Source organism: Gekko japonicus, unplaced genomic scaffold (genome assembly GCF_001447785.1).
Source record: "Gekko japonicus isolate JY-2015 unplaced genomic scaffold, Gekko_japonicus_V1.1 scaffold254, whole genome shotgun sequence".
In the NCBI taxonomy this organism is placed as follows: domain Eukaryota; kingdom Metazoa; phylum Chordata; class Lepidosauria; order Squamata; family Gekkonidae; genus Gekko; species Gekko japonicus.
The window spans coordinates 313,994-336,026 of record NW_015172010.1 but is presented as its reverse complement, the minus strand read 5'-3'; the positions used below and the strand labels follow the sequence as shown (position 1 = coordinate 336,026).

The following is a 22,033-nucleotide window of genomic DNA, read 5'->3' as shown; positions in this document are numbered from 1 at the left end:
TCCCTGCATCGGGGCATGTCTTGTGGCAAAGTTAGGTAGAGAGAATTTCAGGGTCTTAGATGGACTGCCGAGACTTGATTTGTTGCTGCTTCAGACCTAATAGAACCTGACAGATGCACACAACATGTGAATCACAAATCCAGATCCCTTCAAAAGGACATGGGGGGTTGTATTGAAAGACTTGAGAATTCCACTCCATTCATGAAACAGATCTTTCCCATGTCCCTTTGTCTTCTGCAGCCCCACTATGCCATCTCAAAAACCTTTCCTGAGAACTGGGGATCATCAGGAATTATGTGGGAGGGGGGAGGTCTGCTGTTTAGACAGGCATCTGCAAAAAATGTGGGCCTGTTTGTACAAAGGCACCTTCATATTCAACCTATGGTGGTCCACCTGAGGCTTAACAAACCACCTGTGTTTATCCCTAACCTTGGACAAAAAAAAGTATTGTTGCATATCTGATGTGATCCAATGTATTTGCCAAGTTGTTAAGGGTCTGGTGTTAGACATCCTTGACTCCTGTCCATATTGCTTTGTTTGCTCTGGTTACCTTGAAACTTTGAAGGTAGGCTCTAAAGCAGGGGCGTCAAACATAAGGTCCAAGGACAGGAACCAGCTGGCAAGCAAGTAGTGCGGCCCGTGAGCAACTAGTCCAAGGCAGGGAACAGGAGACTGCTGGGGGTGGGGAGTGCGGAGAGACACTACAATTGTGGCTTCAGCATGGCCGAACAACCTTGTCTGCAGCAGTCAAGCAGCGTGGGAGCGTCTGCTCAGTGCTGCACCGCTGGCTCTCCAGTCTGCCCATAAGGGTTTTCCCTTGCATCCCCCCCTCCCAGCCCATGGGGCCTTACAGTGAGGATACAACAACTTGGAACGTACCAGCTGCTGTCCTTTATACACGTTAGATCCCAGAACCTGGCATTACATTTTATGGCACACATAGCCCAGCCAGACAAAGTGACATTTATGTCGGATCTGGTCCTTGCAACATATGAGTTTGACACCTATGCTCTAAAGACCTTAACAACTCCAAACTGCATTCCATGTTATTCCTCAGCTTACAGAAATGTGGGGCAAAAGATAGGGAAAGGTTCTGCTAGTAGAGTCAGCAGTTGTTTGGATGCAGTCATTTGGGCTGCGGTCAGCTTAGGGGGTTGCAACTTGTGTGGGCCTGTCAGGCTGTGTTTAAATTGCATTGAGGAGTGCTTGAACTTTCTGAAACAATGGTTTCCCCCACCCCCATGCAGTGTGGCACAGTGCTGTTTGAAACGAAAGGATATTCAAAAGCAGTTTGTAATATGGCACTAGGTACAGCTCAGCTTTGGTCATGTGTTAGCACAGCTAAGTAATTTGAAGAGAATGCATTGCTGTATGTTTCTGGGCTTCTGGATATGATAGCAGAACTTATGCTATCTAAAACGGTTAGATTTAAGAGGGGGAAAGTGAGCAAAGTTTAAGTGTTTGAGTTCGTTGGTCTGTATTCGGCCATAGTAAATTGAATAGTTTTATTATAGTGAAATCATTTTAAGGAAGTTTCTCTCAGAATATTCTACCTTTTGACTTGAGGCTTAATATATTTAAAATAGGGGAACAAAACTCTTAAGAGGGGAAGGAGGCAAACTATTGTTTTCAGTTTGCAGTTCCCAATGTGTTTCAAGCGATTTGTTCCTCATCAGGGAATGCAAAACACCTTTGTTAAATTATTCCAAGAAGAGCTGCTACTAGCTAACGTCTGTAGTGGTTACTGATCTGTATATTGGAATAAATAATTTGTCCTCGCACCTGCTTCATTTTTGTTGTATCTTTTTCCTGTTTTGTAGTGCTGCTACCTTTGTGGTATGTTCATATTTCAATAAATCAGAGCTTGTTCATTACAAATAGAGTCAAACGAGACATTACAGCATGGGATGATAGCTCTTTCAGCACTTGAAAAGGCGGGGCGGGTGGGACAAGATTGAGCCCTTGCAGGATTTTGAAATGGCTGCATTCTTCTCTAAAATGGCAGCAGTGTCCACAAGTTGGACCTGTTGATGCCCTAACATCTAGTTTGGCCCATAGCCATGGATTCAGTCTTGTATAATATGTAACTATGGAAAAAAGTCTAATGGGAGGTCCATTTAAAGAAGAATTTCAAAGGGATTTGCTGGTAAGAATTTTGTATGTTTGTTTTGGATACCACAGAAGGAAAGTAGATGATTGAATTTCAAAAACATGTGTTTAATTCCTGCAGATCTCTACCAGTTGGTTTGTCCCAGTTTTGTAAAAAAACAAACTTCAGTAGTAGGAATGGACTCTAAAGGCAATCTCCTCTTGCAGATTACTTGCAGTTGCTTTGAATGGTTCATTCATTCATTTTTATAGCCACCTGTTGCTTTTCATCATGTGCTAAGATGTATGGAAGACGAAGTGGTTTTTGATTGAATTACAAATTAAATTACAAGTATTTCTATGTATTACCAAGGAAAGAGAGGTATGTAGTTCTAGAAGATGTTAGCACAATGAAAGTGGCAAGCACTAGCAGTTCATAGAAGAAGAAGAGATTGGATTTATACCCCGCCCTTCACTTGGAGTCTCAGAGCGGCTTACGATCTCCTTTCCCTTCCCCTCCCCACAACAGACACCCTGTAACGTAGGTGGGGCTGAGAGAGCTCTTTCAAGAACTGCCCTTTCAAGGACAGCTCTTGTCAGAACTACGGCTTGCCCAAGGTCATCCAGCAGCTGCAAGTGGAGGAGTGGGGAATCAAAACTGGTTTTCCCAGATTAGAGTCTGCACATTTAACCACTACACCAAACTGGCTCTCATAGCTACTCTGCCTTGATATCTGATTTTGTTAATGACTTATTTAAAATTTTGTTAACTATTTTAGAATCAGTAAAGAGAGTTGTAGTGGACAGCTCAATGTCCTTTATTGTTCAACAAAATATTTATACAGCACTTTTTAGTGTTTGAAACTCTTTGCATACATTATCTCAGCAATTCTTGTGACTGATTCCTTCCCAAAAGTACTGGCTTTGTTCTCTACCTAAGCAGTCTTACTAATTGTTTGGTGGTTCTGAGAAGCCCACCAAACAAGGCTGGAAAAATCAGAGATGGTTTGGAATTGATGCTGGTTCTTATGGAGAGCTGGGAATAGGCACAACTCCTCCTCCCTCATCAGTTGAATAAAGTAAAAAGGTAAAGGTTCCCTTGCTCGAAAGCCAGTCGAATACGACTCTAGGGTTGCGGTGCTCATCTCCGTTTCAAAGCCGAAGAGCCAGCGCTGTCCGAAGATGTTTCCGTGGTCATGTGGCCGGCATGACTAAACACCAAGGCACACAGAACGCTGTTACCTTCCCACTGAAGTGGTACCTGTTTATCTACTTGCAATTTCTTGCTTTCGAACTGCTAGGTGGGCAGGAGCTGGAACTAGAGACGGGAGCTCACTCCGTCATGCAGCACCCGGGTCTCGAACTGCTGAACTACCGACCTTTCACAGCCTGCAGTTCAGCGTCTTAACCACTTAAACCACCACAGCTCCTACCATCAGTTGAATATTCAGCAGTAAAACTGTATATTTTAGCGCATGCAGGCCTATGATTGTACTAAATGATTGCATATGGTAGCTGTATCCAGTGCTAATGCAAAACAAATACCTGCTCGGCAGCAGTTTTGCATTGTAGCAGTACATGTTCATACAGAGAAAAAGATGGAGAAGAGTCCTGCTTTATTTGCCTCATTTGGTTTTGATTCTTCGCCTTTGTTGCTGGTTCTGTTAATGCACTTTATGAGTTTATGAGGAAGTATGTCACTGAAGGTGCTTATCTTTATAACTACCTTTAAAGATATTTGATAGTGGTGTTGATGCATTTTACTGTAGTCCGATGCTGCTCAAGTCCAGTAGCGGTTTGATTTATGTCCTCAGTTCAGAATTGTGTGGCCTGAAATTCTGTTCTTTGTCACATGCTAGTGGAGGCAAAAATAGTAATATCAGTAAAAGATGAGAGCCTTATAAAGAAAAACAAGACGGCTGAGAGAACCCAGCAAAATGAAGCATAAATGTATTCCTAACTTAAAACAAAGAACATTTGTTAAAATATTTTGTTCCTCATTTCCCCTTCCCCAAGGTAGTTCTCATTAATGTAGACCAAGAAGCACACGGCTGAACATTAAAACAGCAAAGGCAATTTTAAAAACATAAAAAATTAATAACAATTGAATGCAATAAGAAGCACTTAAAAAGTGCCCATGCCATACCAACATATAATAATACTGCCACGTATCCAGCCATGCTGTTCTGAAGACTTAATGGCACTTGCATCTTTGCAAGATGGGGCGGTGATTCCCACGGAGTTCCCCTTCCGATGCAGACAAAACTTCAGTTGGGTCTGTGGCCTGCGGTGGGAGGGGGGAGGGGCGAAAGTCCTGCTATGCAAAGTTTGTGGATGACTGATGGACAGCTGTAACCTCTTCTAAAAAACCTTCTAAATAGAATTGCCTTTCAGGCTTTCCTAAAAGTTGATGGGCAATCCATTTCCTCCATTCCTCTGGATGGTTTGGGTATTTATACCCCGCCCTCCCCACTCGCGGGCTCAGGGCGGCTTACAATATGAGGTGAAATGCAGCACCATAATACACAATATGGTACATAGTGCGATAAAAACACAATAAAACATTTTAAAACAATTCAATACAACGGGCAACGCCCGAGGATCCCGCGTGACAAACACAAAATGGCAATCCATTTCCTCCATGAGACTACTCTGGATGGTTTGGGCTGCAACTGAAAGAGCCTGAAAATTGGTAGAGGCAGCCCCTGCATCCCTTTAAGATGGCACAATAAAACACAGAGAACAACCTTTATAACCTGAAAAGGTGCCTCAGCAGAGGCAGCCATTGCAGCTGCTTGCCAGGCAGACCAGCTGGGTGCTGAGGGTGCAGGGGATTCTCCAGCCTTATCCAAAGGTGTCACAAGGTAGTGGGTGGAAGGAGGTGGTATTGCAGGCAGCACTGTACAACTGTTGGATACTGAGAGATCAAAATGGTTTGCTCACAGCAGCTCCTAGGAATTTCCCTCCTCCCTCTGTGGCTCCTCAGCAGTGGCTGAAGTTTCTGCCTGGTGAGACCATGCAGTGGCCGCTTTGCATCAGTGCTCCTGGGGTGTTACTTGAGGATTAACAACTCTGTTAAACCAGTAGAGTTGATAGAAATCTAGCAAGCAGTATTTACTGTCTATAATGTATAATGGGGGTGTCCAGATTTTTTAGTCTGGTGGCCACACTGAGGTGCAGAAACCGTTTAGTGTGCTGGGCCTCGGTCGGGGCCTGGTCTGTCCCATTTTACGAAGACCATTGCCTCAATAAAGGTATTAGAGTTGATAGAAATCTAGCAAGCAGTATTTACTGTCTATAATGTATAATGGGGGTGTCCAGATCTTTTAGTCTGGTGGCCACACTGAGGTGCAGAAACCATTTAGTGTGCTGGGCCTGGGTGGGGGGGCCTGGTTTGTCCCATTTTATGAAGACCATTGTCTCAATAAAGGTATTCACACATATTACTTTGACATCTAATCGTGTACGAAGCCTAAAATGGCAATTGAATTTTGGAAGGCTTAGGAGCAAATAATTAGTTTCCTCTGAAGGTATATTTGTTTTCAATGCAAAAGGATTCAACCAGAAAGGCTAGAACCGCCTATGATTTATATAAATATGACTGTGTCACAGCTAAAAGGTCATATTTGGCCTTTGATTTGTGTCTTTGGGTCCTGAATCATTGTTTAAAAATCAACATGCACAAATGGAAGTCCCACACCTATATTTGCTTAAGAATAAATGGATGCCAATTTTTTTAAAAAAGTAGGGATTTGCTCAGTAATGACAATAGCAGCCGTCAGATCATTTGTGTTTGCTTAATACTGAAGTAAAATTTCTGCAATGTTTTTGTACATCTGTAACCTGCATATCTTAAAAGGGAAGAGAAGTGTTATTTCCTTCTTGCGTGCAAAGGGCAAGCCCTTTCAGAGTAAAGTTCTAGTGCAATAGTCCCTAGTCTCTACATGAAAGCACTTTCTGCCCTTTGTCCACCTACCATACACTGAGAAAATGGTTGAGGATCAACCTTTTCAATCTCTGACCTGAAAAAGAAGCTGCTTTAACTTCTTGTGGTGTGTTGTCACCAATAATCAGTTGAAGCAGCCTGTTGTGACCCTCCTGTGACTATGAGGTGCTGTAAACTCCTATCGTCCTCCTGTTACAGAAAAAGAAATATAGTAGTAGAGAACTGCATGTGGAGAAAGACCCAGTTTCCCATTCAAAATTTCATCATCCTGCAGCTGCTTTTATTTACAAAATGTGTCTGTTAGGGCTCATTGGTGCTTAACATATAGTTTGCCCCACAGAGTACTGGTGCCTAATGTACTAGTTTCCTTTCAGCTTTGAGCTGCTGATAACAGAGATTGTGGTCATGGCAACCCATCTTTGACACATATTCCTAATATATTCATCCACCGAGTTCACATTGGTGATGGGGGGGGGGACGACACACAAACAGTTGGGTGGCATTTTTTTCTGTTTCACAGATCTCTCAAATTTTAATGTTTGCAAATGATTTTCTTATCAGTAAATATCTGCAGCTTTGCAAAGTACAATACTGAGTTCAACACGCACACTTACTGCATCTCTAGCACTCTGTGAATACAATAACTACTTTCCTTGATGAGATCAGTAAGTGAGACTCCAAAACTGAACTGAAATGCTGCAGGTGTGTGCATGTTGTGACTTGCCCCCAAAGCGTGTATTTGTACTGAAATTAAATACATGGAAATTGAAAAGACATAGGCTGATAACTTGCTTGTAGCAGATGTTCTGGTATGTGCTGCCTGAATGAGATTTTTAAAGAGACTGCATTTTAATAAGGGAGTGAAATGTGAGAATGCTTGATCTCTCACCACAGGGAAGGCTTGTCTGTTCTAGTACAGAAAAAATGTAAATTCCAGTTCATGACTAAAAGGTTTCTACTGTGAAAGCCATGTGTGCCACAGATGGGTTTCCTAGCTCTATTCTTACTATTTTATTGATATATCCAACTATGCTGAAGAAGCCAGCAGAATTACTCAGGTAGAAAATTATGCAAAAGGGAGGAATACGTATTTCTGCTTGTGAGTATATTTGAACACGACAGGTGTACAAGACTTTAAAATATTGTAACAATTACTCTTCACCACTGAATGTACTTCATATGAGATATGGACAACAGAAGGTGAACCTTCTGAGGTAAGAGTTAACAATCTGATCTTTATCAGTGAGCTGGTATTATGGTAATTTCCAGAGTTGTTGTCTCTCTAGCACAGAACCTACTGCATCTGTAGCTTGTGTAAAGGTCGCCTGATCACTTTGCTGCTTCATGAGAAGGGCTTCCACCGAAGTGGACAACGTCAGTATAAGGATATGCTGAAGGTGAACTCGGGTACAAATGAGACTACCACTTCAATGACATTTAAACTCTTAACATATTAACCTATCCTTTTAGTGCCACAAAACTGTAGGATTATGAGGGACTTTTGAAATGTGGTCCATTTAGTCCAGCATGCTGTTTCACACAGCAACCAACCGGTTGTCCTGGCAGGCCAACAAACAGGGCGACACTATTATTTTGGTGTCCATTTTCTATGATGCAAAAGAAATACGAGGAAAATACAACTTCCTTAGTATCTTAATTCTATTCAGTGTCTGTAATTTTTATAGAATATTTTAGGATTGTGCTTGGTTGTAAAAAAACCCTATTAAGTGGTTCTGTGTTTGTAATCTAGGTACTGAAGTATCCTATTTGTTTAGAAGATGGAGAGTCCCTCATAATGCTGCAGTTTTATAGTACTAAAACGTTGAAATGTTAGAAGTTAAATCTATCATTATGTGTGTTCTTATTTATACCTAAATTCAATGAGTTCCTAATCTGCCTTTCCTTCTTGGAGAAAAAACAACAACAAGCATTGCTTGCAGGTTGACAGATATTGTATGGAAAATGCTGAGCTCACATATCTGTAAATGACCCGGGTTGAAGAATTTGTCCCCAGATGTCTGTTATTGTTATTGTTCCATCTTGGCCAGGGCTATGATGGGCAATCTTGTGGGACCTTTATGTAGTCTTATATGTTCCTGGTTATGAGCATTACATACACACTTTAAAACTGGAGGCCAAAATATCAATGAAGAGAGAAATCAGTTGAAAACACAGGTACATACCTGTGGAACTTGTTATGAGCTTTTTGAAGCAATTTTGTTCTATATCTACATCCCAGTTATAGTTAGCCCTAACAAGAATTCTGACTCAACAACTTCTTTTGTGGAGCTGTTTCTTCCATACAGCTTCCCCCACAAGTCTACCTAAATACCTTAGGCTGCAAAGTCAGAACCCAGTTTGGTTTCATTATTGTTTGTGATGGATGTTTTCACCCTGCTGCTTTATTTCTGCAAACTACATTTTCAAATTCAGGCACAATTTGCTGTGCCGGAGAGCAAAGGAGGGGAAAATAATTGGGGGGGGGAGCACTTGTCTACTCTTGCATCTCAGTAGCACCACCTTTAATTACGTAGACAGACATGTAGTAACACCGTTGTAAAGAGGTACTCTACACAATGTCTTTAGGCATTTTCACTGCATAGAAGTTCAACAGGTCTGACAGGTTCTGTGTGAACGCACTTGAGAATGACTAAATAACATTAAATGGAGAGGGTGTGGTATTACGCAAGAGATGATGTGCTAGGAAATTGCTTCCTCAGGCCATTCCGTAGCAATTACATTTCTTCATTTTACCATCTGCAGAATAGGTAGTATTGTGAATGATACTGCTAAGCTAGATATTGTAAACTTTTTTTGTGCTAGTCTAATATTGGTAATAGATTTGTTTCTTCTGACAGAGAATCTTCTGTTACAGGATGTTTCTGTCATATGCCAGTTTTCCTAAGGATTCCTGTCAGAGAATCATTGGGGTGTATCAGTGCACCCAAACTTCATATGTGCTTTCGTTTTCTTTGGAAACTTGTCTGCAAGGTTCTGTACATTTGTTCCTTCCTAACACCATTGCTTACCACAAGCAGAAGCAGAATAAATAAAATTTTAAAAATGGGTAGAAGCAGCATTTGGGAGTTAGAGGTGGAAGAAGACTAGTGAATCTGATACGTATCCTCAGTATTCTTTTCTGTAATAAGTTAGATAGAATGTCAGTGCATTTTTTGTGAGTGGGATAAAGATTTAAAACAAATAAGACCAGGCAGCACTAGTTTTGGATCTCTAACGTCATGAATAAAGGTGTAGTGTTTTGGAATATGGAGGTTAAACTGAAGCATGGCTAGGAATATTTTGGATAGGTAGGCCCTCTTTATGGAGGTTTTTTTTTAGTAGAATTGGAAAATCTTTAACAGTTTTATGTTGGGTACTTTTTCTTTGTGGACTTTTATAGTTTCTGGTCTTGAAATGAGACCTGGGTATTGCCATCAAGAAGACATCTTTTTATGCATGTCTCAAGAAGATGGACTGATGTTTCGCAGGGCTCCTGAGTGCAGTGTTATTAGCCATACTGAGAATGTTCTCCTTGGACTGTGGTCCTTCACAACAAGTTTTAGCATTGCCTTTCACTTCTCCTTTCTCATTTTTTGTGTAGAAAGTTTAACTTAGTATTTTAGTGTCATTAGATATTGTCCATTGGGTTTGCTGGGGGGGGGTGTTTCTTCCCCCTCTCCATGCCTATGATGCAGCCAGTATAATTTTGGAAGCTGTGATTGCAGAACTAAGGTCCCACTGATGGTCATCACTGCTGTTTGAAGTACACATAGTGCACAATCATTTGAAGCTTACTAAACAAACCCACCATAACTGGTCATTCAGATATAGACCTCTGTGGGAAAGCATTGGTAGACTTCCTTGACAAATCCATGGAGTCTGACCATGAGTTTTGAAAAGATCATTGCTATATCCCTGTTTTGATCCCTTGTGACTTCAAATAAACCGACAAGGTTATCATAAGATCTTCTGATGATTCCGTTATTGTCTCTGACCCTTGTACATTTCTAGTCACTCTGAGCTTCACTCTGAGTCACATCGTAACTCCTCTTAACAGAACCTTGGAGCCTTGTCAGTACATTTTGTAGGCGATTCTTCAAACCTGCCTTTTCCAAGTGAAGTCCTTGGCTGTTGTTTTGAACAAGTAAAAAGAATGGCTCAACCTCTTAGATCCAGTCTATAGATCGGGATAATCTGAGGCTGCCATTTCAGTATGTTATTGGCCTTCCTTTTATGTGGCCATGGAACAAACTGGAAAAAGTGTATTAGCTATAATATGAAGGTTGCTACTTTTTTTCTAGTCACCCAGAATCCAGCTTGTTAATTGAAAAGACTTAAGAAAACCAAGGCTATGGTGTTATTCCTGGATGTTGCATCACAACCTACATAGTCTTCAAAATAAGGCCTTAAGATATCAGTCAGCCTAGCATTATTCCTTTCTGTAATGCTTACTGGTTAGTGGTCTTTAAAAGACATCCCTTTCCAACACACTACATGAAGTGTGCATGCACATGAAAACTTATTAAACTTTGTTGGTCTTACAAGGTGCCACTGGACTCAGACTTTGTTGTATTGTAGATAAATCGATAACCTTCTAAACATAATCTTTGTGTACTTAGCAAAATGAGGGTGCAAGTCAAATACCCCAGCATATGAAGCTGCTTTATATTGAGTCAGGTGATTGGTTCCTCTAGTCCAGTATTGTTTATAACTAACAATGACTTTTCCAGCACCTGTTAACTAGAGTTACCAGGAATAAACTTTTATGCAAAGTGTGTGTTTTACCATTGAACCACAGTCCTTTCATCTAGGCATGTAGTTACTTATATGCAAGACTACAGAGATATCACAAAGACAGTTCTGCAGTTCCACAGGGCCTGTAAAACGTAGCTCTTCCACCAGGCCTTCGATTAGGAGCCGCTACGTAATAACAACTGACCTGTCAAGGCCCTCTATGTTAACACCAACAGCTGTTAAATATTGGACACTGACGGTGGCCATACTTCATTATAATTTTATCATGGGCCATGGCCTATCGGGATGTTACCGCCACCAGCACTTTATCTGTATTTGTGACTTGTTATGTGTGATTTTTATGACATTGCATTGTATTAATACATCTGTGTTTTAATATATTTTAATTTTTTAATGTCAGCCGCCCTGAGTCTGCCTCGGCAGGGAGGGCGGGATACAAATCGAATTAAATAAATAATAATAAATAAATAAGAAACAGAGAAGAGATTGCATTTCAATAATTAAAGAAAGGTATTCAGTACAGCTCCAGAAGTTACTATTCTGTTACTGTTTTCTCAGATGTGGCCTTTGTATTCAAAGCAGACTTCTGTACGATACTTGGCAAAAATTCAGCCAGAAGAGGGGAGGAGAGAATAGAAAGACTGTCTGTAACAAAGAGGAGAAAAGGGCTGGGGGGAGGGCCCTCCCCCTCCCTGTGTTCGTGATGACTTGCTAGAAGGAAAGAGGTAAAGGGAACAACAGATTTTGCTGGAGGGGAACAGATTATGTATTCTCTGGTTATAATTTGCTGGGATTTAAACCTGTGTGGAAGGCATGCCAGTATTCAGGGATTCCCGGCCTTTCTGAGTCTGCAGACACCTTTGAAATTGGGAGAGGCAGCACTGAATGCCACCCCAAATGGCTTGCTGTAGGAAGTGGAGCCAGTAGGGTTGCCAGGTGACCCACTGGCACCCGGTTTGTGGGGGGGGGGATTTACCAGGAGCAAAAGGAGGCCTGGACCAGCAATGTTACTTCTGGTGCATGCCATCATGACACTGCCATGGGAACACTCTTCGTATCTGGGCAAAAACTCTATTGTGGCAGTTGTTTTTAACCATAGTTTTGCCCAAATACCAGAGCACCCCTGCATTGGCAGCGACATGATGATGTCATTTCTGGTGCATGGTGTAAGTGACATTGCTGCATTGCCTGCAGTGCCAGCCTAGACCTGCTTTTGCTACTGGGTAAGTCCCCCCCCCCCGCCGCCAGCTGATTGGTGGCAGGTGGAGAGGCCCTGGTCTGGGAGTTCCCCCACCCCCATTGAGGGCCTGGCAACTCAAAATACCTTCCTCCTCTCTTTGCAAAAGACTTACAAAAGAATTGCATGGCAACCACATTGAACACATGAAGCTGCCAAGGTTAGTACTGTCTTTACTTTGATTGGAAGCATGGTTCAGACACTGGGAGGACAGCAAACCTGGGGAAGGAAAGGGTGGGCTTCTACACCTTAACACCTCATGTAACAGCCTGGCTCTCTGGACTAACACTAGAACAGAGCTCCCTCTCTGCTTCGCAAAACAAGCTCATGGCAACACATGGTCAGGCCTGAAGGAGGAACAGAACCACACTGACTAAGGAAAGGCTGTGGGGGGCAGGATCCCCCCCCCCGCTGGCCAGCTGTTCCGTGGCTGGGAAGCACCCCGGTGGGAGTCTGGCAACCCTATAGTACATTGAATCTTTATACCAGTGAGAAAACATTGGACCCATTGTACTTGGAAAACTGTCTTGCTATGTAGCTTGTGGCTTGCCATACTGCTTTTGTCATTAGTTGTATACACTTTTATTTTTTGCTTCTGGCACATTTTAATCTAGATTGTGTTTGACTCCCATTTGGTTTCCAGGCTGTGCCACTGGGCTGCCAGGCTTTGTTCCTGGTTCTATCCATTCATACATAGGAGTATCCCTGTTTTCATCTGTGAAATGCTGGCGGGTATGACTCAGTACTGGCACAGATAAAATGTAAGTGCATTTTAAAAGACTGCTCCAAGTAGTTTGTCTTGGATTTGGCAGGCTTTCCATTAGTGCAGGGATAATAAAATTGTTGCTGTTTGGAATCAGTAGTTAGTGAAAACTTGAAGCACTTGCAAAACTCTGAATGTTGCTAGCAATTCTTAAAATGAATAAAACCACTTTGCCATTTTTGAAATAGTATGTGATTCAGCACTTCTGTGAAATTGAAGAACGTGCAGTTTTCATGTTTCCCTGTAGAGGACAGTGTTGTGCTAACAATGTACTTGGAAAAATGTTGCTTTCTAATTCTTGGAGAATACTGTGTGTTTTGTTGGATCAAAATATCTGTTTTGTGTTACCATAAAGACTGTGGCATAAGCTTTCATGGAATGAACTATTTACAATGTAAGTTAAAGCTAACGTGAGCATGAGAGACACCCCCTTTGAATAGACCCCATGTATGTACACATAGGAGCTGCAGTGGCTCATGTGGTTAAGACGCTGAACTGCAGGCCGGAAGGTTAGTAGTTCGTCAGTTTGAGACCCGAGTGCCGCATGATGGAGTGAGTCTCTGGTTCCAGCTCCTGCCAACCTAGCAGTTCGAAAGCAAGAAATTGCAAGTAGATAAATAGGTACCACTTCGGTGGGAAGGTAACAGCGTTCCATGCGCCTTGGTGTTTAGTCATGCTGGCCACATGACCACGGAAACGTCTTCAGACAGCGCTGGCTCTTCGGCTTGGAAACAGAGATGAGCACCGCAACTCTAGAGTCGGATTCAACTGGCTTTCGAGCAAGGGAAGGTTTTACCTTTATGTACACATACCCAAATACCTCTTTGCCTGTTGTTGTTATTGTCTTCATCATCATCGTCGTCAGGCCTATTATAGATTATACTGTGCATCTGATGAAACGAGTTAATGCCACGGTAAATCTATTAGTCTTTAAGGTACCCAGCACTTAAAGTGTTGGAAAAGGTGCAGTGGTATCAAAGCACCATATGAATATACCATATGAAGTATTCAGTAAAGCCTAACATGAACAAGTGAAACAATTAATGCTAAGGCTTAGTTCAGCTAAAGGCTGATGTTTGCTTTTGTTACATACAGCACATTTTCTGTGATGACAACAGCAGGTCTCCTCAGGGAACCTCTGCTTTTTGCCGCCATTCCTTCAAGTGGCAGGAGAGAAAAAAACAATGTTGCTGTTGGAATGTGCTGTCACTCCCAGGGGAAACATGGACATGACGTCCCGTCACTCTATGAATCAACAGAGATTCTTATGTTTTTGTGGATCAAAAACTGGCTAATTAATAGGAAACAGAGAGAGTATAAAAGGGAAATTTTCTCAGTGGAGAGTGGTAAGCAGTAGGCTACCGCTCAGTCCGATGCTTTTTAACTTGTTTATTAATGGTTTGGAGTTGGGAGTGAGCAGTGAAGTGGCTAAATTTGCGGATGACACAAAGTTGTTCAGGGTGGTGAGAACCAGGGAGGATTGTGAGGCATGCCAAAGGGATCTGTTGAGGATGGGCGAGGGGGCGTCAACGTGACAAATGGGGTTCAGTGTGGCCAAGTGCAAAATGATATACATTGAAGCCAAAAATCCTAACTATAAATACATGTTGACAGGGTCCAAACTGGCAGAGACTGACCAAGAGAGAGATCTTGAAGTTGTATTAGATAACTCACTGAAAATGTCGAGACAGTGTGCGACTGCAATAAAAAGGCTAATGTTATGTTGGGGATTATTAGGAAGAGAATTGAAAATAAATCAGCCAGTATCATAATGCCCCTATATAAATCAATGGTGTGACCTCATTTGGAATACAGTGTACAGTTCTGGTCACCACACCTCAAAAAGGATATTATAGCATTGGAAAAAGTGCGGAAAAGAAAGGGCAAGTAGAATGATAAAAGGGTTGGAACACTTTCCCTATGAAGAAAGGTTAAAGCGCTTAGGGCTCTTTAGCTTGAAGAAACGACGGCTGACGGGTGACATGATTGAGGTTTATAAGATTATGCATGAGATAGAGCAGGTAGAGAAAGAAGTACTTTTCTCCCTTTCTCACAATACAAGAACTCATGGGCACTCAATGAAATTGCTGAGCAGTTGGGTTAATACAGATAAAAGGAAGTACTTCTTCACCCAAAGAGTGATTAACACATGGGAATTCACTGCCACAGGAGGTGGTGGCGGCTACAAGCATGGATGGCTTCAAGGGAATCAGATAAATATATGGAGCAGAGATCCATCAGTGGCTATTAGCCACAAGGTATGGATAGGGACTCTGGGGCAAGTGATGTTCTGTATTCTTGGTGCCTGGGAGGGCCAACAGTGGGAGAGCTTCTAGTGTCCTGGCCTCACTGCTGGAACTCCTGATGGCACCTGGTATTTTTGCCCACTGTGTGACAGTGTTGGACTAGATGGGCCATTGGCCTCATCCAACATGGCTTCTCTTATGTTCTTATGATGAAAGCGTAAGAGTTTCCAGCAATACCTAGAGTGATACGACATCACTTCTGGTTTCCCTTGAAAGTGACTTCCTCTCATGTATGACAGTGTTGCCTCCCCCATGTCCCCCTGGTGCCTGCCAATGGCTGGCAGCCCTACTTACCACTGATAAAATTTCCATTTGAGCTCACTGCCTACGGAATACATTCCTACTATATTGTTTTATAAGACCAGTGGGCATTTATTCTTTGGAAAAACAAAGTTTTTTTCATAAAGTGAAGCATAGCTCTTGCAGGGAATTTATAACCTTTTTTGCAATAACATTTTATTGGTGTTCATATGTGTGCACTCACACATGTCCATAAATGGGGGTGGGTAAGTGAATGTTTTACTTAATTTCTTTCAATGCTATTTCAGTTTGAACAAAAGCTTACTAAGTACATCAAAAGTGACTGATTTTAGCAGTTTATGTAGAGCTGAAAATAAAAGTTTGAGCAACTTTTTAAAGTGCAAAACAAGACAAAGCATTGAAAACAAAAAATGTAGGCAGCTGGAAGGAAAAGATTGGTGCAAGTGTTTTTTTAAAAAAAGGATTATGCTAATTCTTTTATTGTATTAATTCCTGGGTAAACTGCCTCATGAACATTTGTTTGGGAACAGAGGATACAAATGTCTTGAATAAACAATGTAATAGTACTTCTATGCTCAGATGACAAGAGGTTAGGTTGAATGAATAGGTGTTTAAAGTATGTTCTGGAGTGATGCCTGCTCAGTGGGAAGATTCGCACTAAATTCTGTAGGTTGGTGGAATGAGAAGGGCTGTCAGAATTGCATTGGGTGGTGTGTATCCCCAGTGCCAGTGAGATACAGCCAGGATAATGAGAAAAATTGGAGGGTTGGGTGTGGTACAGGGAGGAGTGGGACTTAGTTCAGATCCTAAGCTTGATCAAGGAACACTTCCAGGCTCTGATGAGTGTAATGTTATGCCTGCCAAGCACTGGCATCAATCTAAAAACCCTCCCACCTGAGTCTATGAATACTGTTTTTTTCCCACCTCTTCCCCATTGGTCTCTACAACCATATCTGAGGATAGGATGGACTAACTCAGGAATCAGTCTTCTGGCACACCATGAACAATACACAAGCTCCAAGGAGATACATGCAAAATCATTGAAGGGGGTGGTATTTCACTCTTGTCTTCATGGCTGCTAAATGGAGTATTCAAATGGGAATTTGGGTGATAGGCCTTAAAATATATTGCTTTGTAGAAACATCAGCAACAAAAAAAAAATAGGACTGGCAGTGGCAGACGAATAAAAACATAAGAGAAGCCAATGTTGGATCAGGCCAATGGCCCATCCAGTCCAACACTCTGTCACACAGTGGCCAAAAAATACCAGGTGCCATCAGGAGGACACTAGAAGCCCTTCCACTGTTGCCCCCGCCCCAGCACCAATGAACCTCATCTCCTCTCAGATTCTTGTATAGGTGCCCTGCTGTAGCAGGAAGACCACAGTCAAGGTCTACAGTGGCAGTAGTAATAATTAACAGCTGTTCCTGTGTTGGGTTGTTAATTTTTGCTTCTGTGGGATTCTGTGCCTCACAGAAATATATGGCAGATGGGAATGTAACAGGTGCAGAAATACTAAGTATGGGTGGAGGCTCCGCATGGTACTTTGTACCAAGCAGCTTCCAGAGAAACAGAAGCCCTCCATGGACACAAGTTTGGCATCCTCATATTTCTGTGATGCTGTCAGGACTCAATACAACAACACTGTTCAGTAAAAGCGGCAACAGATACCAGAATACCTATTGTGTGCACTGTTATAAACATTTTGTGCCATCTATTGAGGATTTGAACCCTTGTCCTGTGTGGTATCCGTGGCTATGGATTCTGCATGCAGGCTTCCTGTCTACTGGGCTATGGGATGAGCTAATCATTCTTCTTTCTTTCCTGTTCCATCCTGGCTCAGCCCCTAAGGGATTTTTTTTTGCAGCAGCAGCCCGGTTTGGACTGCTGGGTGATCTGAGCCCTTGGCCTGAAAGCAGCTCTGGTGGTTGTGGTTAAAGAAGTGTCTGTTGCTGTTGTTCCCACAACTACTGGGCCATGGAGGCTTTTGAGAAGGAAGTTGCTGCAGGCTCTGTCTGGCAATGTGCCTGGGTGTAGGAGGGGTTGTGAGATTGGTTAGGTGGAGTTGTCATAATGTAACGTGCTTGTTGTACAGTGACCGATGCCTTCCCTTCACAGGTGCTAGGGAGATGCCTCTTTAAGTGGTCAGTCTTGTGATTGATAGCTGTAAGGGGAGTTGCCAGCGACACTGTGAGGGTCGCTTTCTACCAGCATTGCTTCATGTAGGGATTGCATAGTCTTAACACAACACTAGTGTAGCCCCAATACAGCAGTAGCATGGCCAATCCTATGGCACTACATACCCGTGCCCATTAATTTAAAGGAAAAAATATAAATGGAAGACTTATCACCATAGGTATCTAAAGACAGAAAAATGTTGTAAAACTGGGGAATTAAAAAGCAGCATTATATGTGCTGGGTGTGTGTAATTCTCTTTTCTGAGAAAGAAGAAAAAGCCAGGTGCTTACGCACTGCCTGTAAATTTCTACCTCTTTGAAAAATTATGTGTTAAATGTCATTGTATCCACATTTAACATTTTTACCACTTTTCATCCAGGATCAAAGCCTTACCATCTGCTTAGAAGATTGTCTGTTTCAAGCCTGTAGACATGATACCATCTCCTGTAGGTTCTTGTACAGTGTCCTCTGAAAAAATAAAACACTTCAAAGGAAGAATATTTCAGCTACCTAGGAACTTGCTTTATTGCTGAATTGTTTCTTACAATTAGCATGCATTCCCTGATAGCCGAGTAAAATTACCTTGCTACATCTAGAGCAGCCGTGTCGAACTCATTTGTTAGCAGAACTGGGTCTGACATAAATGCCACTTTGTCAGGCCAGGCCATGTGTGCCATAAAATGTAATATGAGGTACTGGAAATATACACTTTATAAAGATGATTGCAGATGCTGAATGACAATAGCAGGCATAATTCGATTAGGTGTGATATGCAGAGGGGTAGTACCTGTGGTGTACCTCATTGGTAATGAGACAGGAAACCTAGGTTTCAGTCTGGTCCAGGAGGATTCAGTCCAGGAGGATGCAAAGAATGGAAATAAGTCTAAAGAAGTGAGCAGTGACTTACGAAAGCACATACCCTACCACAAATTTTGTTAGTCTTTAAGGTGCTACTGGACTCTTACTCTTTCTACTGCTATTAGATGCATCTTTCTGGACTGAATTGAGATCTAGGTTTCTTCTCTCATTACCAAATGCCTGCTATTGTCACTTGGCGTCTGAAATCACTTTACTCTCCAATATGTAAGGATAGACGGACTCACATTCTAGCTGTATCTGAAGAAGTGAACTCATGCCCTGCCACAAATGTTGTTAGTTGTTAAGGTGCTACTGGACTCTTGCTTCATTTCACTAATAAAGAATGCAAGCTGTGCTGTTAGGTTTCTCCCCCCCCTCAATCTGTTAGAACTGGAAAGGGAGATATCTCCAAGTGCCATGGGACTCCGTTTCTTTCTTTCTTTCTTTCTCTCTCTCTCTCTCTCTGGCTCTTCTCCCCCTTGGAAGACATGTGCTTGCACATAAAAGTTTCTTAGAAGTGCCATAGGACTCCATCTCTCTCTCTCTCTCTCTCTCTCTCTCTCTCTCCCCCCCCCTCCCCAGAAGAGCAGGAGGAGGGGGAGGAGCCAGTTGAGGGAAGGGAGACTTGGCTTTCTTTCTCTCCTCTGTGAAGCAGGAAATAGGAGACAATGGGTAAAAGCCAGCTCCAATGCTGGAAGCAGGAAACAGTAGAGAGCCAGTTGCTGGTGGGCCGGATAGATGCCCTGCAGGGGCCGGATCCGGCACATGGGCTGTATGTTTGACGCCCCTGATCTAGAGGATTACTTCTTTTTTCTCTCTCAAGGGCCCTGATAACTAGCTGCTCTTCTTTTAGACCTTTTGTAAACTGCTGTTATATCACTTCTTAATCTCTCCTCCAACTCTGTGATTCTTAAACAATGTCATAGCTTGTGCCACCCTCAAAACTAGGACAGGGTTTTTTGTACAAAGGCAGGCATCAGTGCTGCACAGCACATACCAGCCTCTACAATGCCTTAATGCAGTTGAAACAAGGACACTAGTGGGCATGGTCAGAAGTAATGAAACTGGACAGAGAGGGACCTGACCAAATGAAGTGAAACACTCTTTTTCCTAAGCTCCTCAAGAAGGTGCGTGAACACAAAATGAGCCAGGAAAGCACTCATAAGGCACTCATGTCTGCTTCCTCCAAGCAAATGCTTGCAGCACCTGTTTTATCTGTCTTACTCTGATATTCCGGGTGCTATGGGATAGTTACTTTCTGCTATCCTATCTTTTCCATTTCACATCTGTACACTTAATTTCTAGGTTGAACCTAGTTTTCTCATTTATAAATTAAAAATCTACACATTCTCCAATCATTTTTCTTCTCTAAGGATCTCTACTCCCCCACCCCTGGTAAAAGAGGACATGGCAGTTTGAGAATTCCGGGAGGGGGGGGAGAAGCCTTCTTGGAGAAACTCTAAAATTGGGTGGGCGCATGAGAGGCGAAACAGCAACAGGGAGACAACAGGCGGGGGTGGCAGCCTCAAGCGGCAGCCCTTGTTCAGCTGACTGAACAATGACTGTGGCTCTCACTTAAAGTATTTTGTTGTACTGTCTGACAGAGCCAGGGCCGGCTCCAGGCTTTTTTGCGCCCTAGGCGGGGCTACCTTCTGCCCGCCTGCCCCGCTTGCGCGCCCATCAATTATGGGGGTTGCCAACCAGGCAGGGCCTGGAGAGAAGGAGCCTGACGGGGCTGTAAGACCAGCCTTGGGAGGGGAGGAGGGTTCTGGGGTCACTTCTCCAGCCTCTGAGGTGGAGAAAATCTCACCTTGGCTTTCGGGAGGGGCATTCCCCAATTATAGACTCTGTAAAGTTCACTCCTGAGAGTGTAGGCAGGGGACTGGGGAGGGGAGCTGCAGCAGACCGCCTGCCGGATCTTTTGCTTCGTTACGTCTCCCCCCACGCAGGTCTTCCCCCCCGATGGCCCTTCCATCTCTTTACCTGCATCCTTCCAGGCTGACGCGACCCTTCCCATTCGGCTCCTCGATGCCTTTGGAGAAATAGATCCAAAGGGGGAGGAAGAAAGGCTACTTTCACATAAGCCATGCCCCTTCGCCAGCCGGCAGCGTTTGGCCGTGGAATGCCGGCGCCGCCAACACTTCTCCAGGTATTTGCCCACCCCCTCCTCTCGCCTGTCCTGTTAGACCTGCCCCCTCCTTCGCCCCTGGGCGGGAAATAGCGCATGAAAGGGAGGAGGGAGTCTGCGCACCAGGCTGCTTTGCCGCCCCACTCCCCGCCACATCCGCCCACACTCCTGCACCCTTGTCTATTGTTTCCCAACTGCCAGCTGGCCAGGGCACACACCCTCTCCCGCCTTAGAGGGTCCGGCTGTCTTAAGTGCCCTAAGCGCGCACTGGTGGGTGCGAGAGAGAGTGGGACTGTGGGAGGGAAGGGCCGGCCCACGCTCTAGGTAAATGCCTAGTTTGCCTAGTGGGTGAGCCGGCCCTGGACAGAGCACTTAAAAATAGAGAGGAAATTATTGCCAAAGTATTAGATCTATGAATTCTTGGCGTTTCCTCTTTCTCCTGCTACATTTACTTTTAGTAAAGCAAATAGGGTTTTAGGCAGTGATCCTCCACAGGGGAGCAACAGATTGATTTCCATTGACCCAAGATTCATATAATGGTGCTGATTACAGATGTTCTACCTCTTGGGGATGATTCACATGCATCTGTATAAACAAGCAAGAACTTTTTGGATTGAGATTTGATGTTCAGTAAAACAAGCCACATCCTGAAATGAGAACAGTGGACAGATAAATCCCCTTTGTTTCTCTCAAGATGGTGAAGGCTTAAACAGTAAAATTCCCAGATAGTAAAATGCCACTTTTATAGATTTTTTCCAACTATTAAGGTCCTATAAATATTTCAAATGTACTAATTTACTGATTAAACCATAAAACAATCATTTGCTCCCTCTCTGCCTCAGATTATTATAGTGGCTAGCTCTTGTATAAAAATCCATTAAAGTAGTTCTTTAACAAATACGCTATTCTTTTAGAAATAACATATTACTTGAAATGCCATTAACTTGGAGTTACAGCTTGGAAATTAAACAGAAGGAGTTTATATGGCGTATAAAAACAAGCAAGTGGGGAACCTTTAAAGCAAAAAACTGATTTAAGCATGATACGTTTTAAAAATTCCTTTCACGTGTGTGTGTGTGTGTAGGGGGGGAACCTTCTGTAAATGGAGTTTACTAACGTGTTACCCAGAGCTCCTCCTTCTTTCTTTCCCCTCCCTTGTTTCTCTCCGCTCGTAGTTCTGCAGTGGCAGCTGCGCTTCCTGTAAGGGCAGAAGCTGACATGGCCTCTTCTGAATAGTCTCCAACTCCTCCTCCCCCTTTTCTGACTTGCATTCAAACTCTCAATACATTTAGAGCCTGATCTTGTGCAGAAAATATCCCTGACATTTGAAGAGCTCCAGGGATTCACTGAGCATGCTCAGTCATCACTGTCGGCTAGAAAGAGGAAGCTAGTTTACATAGGAGTCATACCAAGCATAGCCTGCATGTCAGTGCAGTTAACTTGCAGCGGGCTGTGAGGAGAATTAGCATGTCTTTGTGCTAGGAAATCGTTGTCGTTCTCTCCCCCCCCCCCC

At 43.0% G+C, this 22,033-nt stretch overlaps 1 protein-coding gene across 2 annotated transcripts in view; it reads left to right on the top strand.

Moving 5' to 3' along the window:
• VGLL4 (vestigial like family member 4) overlaps positions 1–22,033 on the top strand; it is a 148,696-nt gene that overhangs the window by 42,294 nt on the left and 84,369 nt on the right. The gene's annotated exons all lie outside the window — the stretch shown is intronic.